The following is a 3,942-nucleotide window of genomic DNA, read 5'->3' on the forward strand; positions in this document are numbered from 1 at the left end:
TTTTTTTTTTTTTTTTTTTGGGGGGGGAAGGGGGAGTGTACACAGAAACACTCAGAAATATATAATAATTTAAACCACCAAAGGGTACATTCTAAAAGCCTGTCTCCTGGCTGCCAGCACTCAGTCCCTCTCTTTCCATGAGTCTACAGTCCTCAGATGCTCCCTTTCTCCATGCCTCCATCTCTGGTGTCGCTGTTTCTCTGGATAAGGTCCCACATTCCACCTGTGCTCTTCTCCCCTTGATGGTTCTAGGGTCCTCTGGTCCTGGACTGTAAGATTAACTACTCCCCCATTTTTGTTGCAAGACTTCTACCTTTACAATTGTGACAGCCGCAATTAGTCATGATAACAATTACTCACTATTGAATCATAAGAATCTTATCCCCGTCTCTTTTAACCAGACCCATCTAGACAGAATGAAAACTATTCAGTGGGGACTCTGTCTTCCCACATACACTCTTAAACTAAACTCCCCCTTGAAACCTTGTAAGCCAGTCACTTCGTGCCTTTATCACCCCCTCATTTTAGATAGCCAATGTCTAAGTTGCCCGTCCCTATCTACCCTGTGTACAGAGGGGACAGCCTTGATACTTGATGTGAAGACTCCTTCCCTCTTAGTTGGTACCTTCACCTACTACATCCATAAGTATAGGTCAAGTTCATTAAATTGTAACAATTTACACTTATTTCCTTCATCAAAAATTGTCATTTTTTTTCTTTTCTTCCTGTAGTTGAGCTCTGATTATCAAGCCATTGAGGCTAGGTCAAATGGGTATTATCTGTAAGTTTGGGTGTTCTTGTGCGTTTCCTTTCACTTCATACCAGCTGGATGCTTCACCTGAGAGATGTACTTTTGACAGGGGAGGATTGGAGACCCCTGTGCATTCAGCTGCAGATTGAATAACTGCCCTAGGCTTTGAGAAACAGCGGTGAACAGGTCTGACAACATGTCTTGCCTTGAAGGATGCTCACATTTGAAAATGGGGAAATAGGTGAGATAAAGAAGCAAAGTAGAAAATAAACAAAAGATTTTGAGTCCTGGTATGGCGCTGTAGGATAAACACTGGATGCTAATCACAATGGTTCAAATCCACCAGCTGCTCCTCAGAAACCCTATACACGGTCGCTATGAGTCAGAATTGACTTGATGGCATTTATAGCAACATAGCAATCCTCCAAATGACCACCCGTGTGCATGATCAGATGCTAAGAACTCATCTGGGTTAGAATAGAAATCACACTGCTCCCTCCACAGGCTCTGTGTTACTAGCCCTTCCTCCCTGTGCTTGGTCTCCCCACCAGTCCTCAGAAAAGACTTGTCCTTCTTTGATCTCAGATCCCTGCCATGTACTATCTACAGGTGAACATGGGTGTTTATTCAGTGTTACCCAATCACACAGCGAGTGTGGTGGCTCCATACGATAAACACTGGATTTCAAACCACAAGGTCCATGCTTCTCCAAGGGAGATTTAAAGCTTCAAAAAACCTTATTTAGGGACGATATGAGTCAGAACTGAATTGAAGGCACTTAACAACTGCGGCTTTCTGCTCCGGTAAGGATTTACAGCCTTGGAAACCCTGTAAGAGTCACTATGAGTCGGAACCGACTCCACGGCACGTAACAACAACAACAAAGATGATTGTTGTTTTTGTTAGGTGCCATGGAGTTGGTTCCAACTCCCAGAGACCAAGAGAATGAAAACACTGCCTGGTCTTATGTGATCCTCTCAGTTGTGCTATGTCTGAACACATTGTTGCAGCCACTGAAGGTCATCTTGCTGAAGGTCATCTTCTTTGTCCACTGACCCTCCACTTTATCAAGCATGATCTCCTCCAGCTTCCTCTTGATAATATGTCCAAGGTACATGAAATGATATCTCTCTGTCCTGCTTTCTAAGGAACATTCTGACTGTACTTCTTCCAAGACAGATTTGTTTGTTCTCTTGGCAGTTTGTAGTTTACATGCAAAAATGATCACCAACTCCATAATTCAAATGCATCAAATTTTCTTAGGTCTTCTTTATGTATTGTCCAGCTAGGGTCAGTCCCACCTTAGTCTTAGAGATGATATCTTTCCTTTTTAACACTTTGGTGAGCTCTTTTGCAACACATTCACCTAATGCAATAGTTGATTTCCTCAGAAGCTATGAAGATGAATGTGATATCACTTACAATCTGTGATATGCAGATGACCCAACCTTGCTTGCTATAACGGAAGAGGACTTACTGATGCAGCTCAAAGGCTACAGCCTTCAATAAGGAGTGTCGTTGTTAAGTGCCATCGAGTAGGTTCTGACCCACAGTGACCCTGTATAGGGTCTCCAAGGAGCAGCTGGTGAGCTTGAACCGCCAACTTTGCTGTTCAAACTGACTTGACAGTCCAGTGTATTAACCTACCACGCCACACCAGGACTCCTCAGTATGGATTACACATTACACCTCAGCGTAAACAAAAATCCTCACAGTGACCAATAAGCAACCTCATGATAAATGAAGAAAAAATCAAAGTTGTCAAAGATTTTGTTTTCCTTGGACCCACAATCAACACCCATGGAAGCAACAGTCAGGAAATCAAGAAATCTATAAAGATGACACCCAAGAAAACATTGTGGGTCACCTTGAGTTACCATTGACTTGACAGCATAGACTTCACGGGGACTGTAGGTCTCTCTGGTGGTGCCATGGGATAAGCACTAGACTACTGACCACAAGGTTGGCAGTTCAAATCCACCAGTCTCTCTAAGGGAAAGAAAATTGAGGTTTTCTGCTTGCGTAAAGATTTACAGCTTTGGAAACCCTATTGTTGTTGTAAGTGCCGTTAAGTTGATTCCGACTTGTATCGACCCTGTATAGGGTTTCCAAGGAGCAGCTGGTTGGTTTGAACTGCCGGCCTGGAAGCACTATACAGCATCGCTATGAGTCGGAACCAACTTGACAGCATTTAACAACAACAACAGTGTTATGCATATACATGCTTTTTTATATGCAGAGAACATTGTTAGAAGGAGACACAAGAAACTGGGGAGAAGACTAGGATTTTCAAGTGAGGAAAACAGACTTTACACTTTTGTGCTGTTTGAATTAAAAAATTTTTTTATTTGAACCTTTAGGTGGTGCAAATGGTTAAGCACTGGACTTCTGAAACTGAAAGTTCAAACCTACCCCGAGGTGCCTTGGAAGAAAGACCTGGCAATCTGCTTCTGAAAGGTCACAGCCTTGGAAAGCCTATGCAACACCATTCTTGTTGCTGTTGTTAAGTACTGTGGAGTCGATTCCGGCTCATAGCGACCCTGCACAGGGTTTCTGAGGCTGTAAATCTTTATGGTAGCAGAACACCTCATCTTTCTCCTGTGGAACTGTTGGTAGTTTCGAACTTCTGACCTTGAGGTTGGCAGCCCGCCTCATAACCACTACTCTACCAGAGTTCCTTACTTTGATGCATATGGGGTCACCATGAGTTGAATTGACTCAAGGCCACTAACCCCACCCCCACCATCGTTTATTCCATTAAAAACTTATGATTCACAATATATTCCAATATTATGGAGGGCGGCGGCTAAACGATGTGCAAGAACTGCGCAGACCTGGTGGAGGTATTAAATGAAACCCAGATCATGGAGCGGCAGGGTGAGAGGTGTCTGGAGACCAGGTCGATGGGGAGACGCTGCCTAGCAGGAAGAGACTGCAGGGGCAGGCCAGGTTGTCCTACTTACCCCGGACGCGAGAGCGCTGTCCTAGCCTAACCTTTGGATCATGGCTTTGAGGTGGGGTCGACCAACTTAGAGACCCACAAGCCCAGCCCAAAGCATCTTACTACAACCCAGTCGCCCCTGCTGCGCTTCTGCCCCTTGATTGACATCCAAGGACAGAAATCCTTCCTTTGAGCCAGACTTAAGGGCCCTAGCACAAGGAGATTCCTATTTAACAGCAACCACGCAACC

At 44.3% G+C, this 3,942-nt stretch overlaps 1 protein-coding gene across 1 annotated transcript in view; it reads right to left on the reverse strand.

Moving 5' to 3' along the window:
- ZNF414 (zinc finger protein 414) overlaps nt 1–3,942 on the reverse strand; it is a 31,781-nt gene that overhangs the window by 3,803 nt on the left and 24,036 nt on the right. The window lies entirely within an intron of this gene.

The sequence above is a fragment of the Chrysochloris asiatica genome, unplaced genomic scaffold (assembly GCF_000296735.1).
Source record: "Chrysochloris asiatica unplaced genomic scaffold, ChrAsi1.0 scaffold00125, whole genome shotgun sequence".
In the NCBI taxonomy this organism is placed as follows: domain Eukaryota; kingdom Metazoa; phylum Chordata; class Mammalia; order Afrosoricida; family Chrysochloridae; genus Chrysochloris; species Chrysochloris asiatica.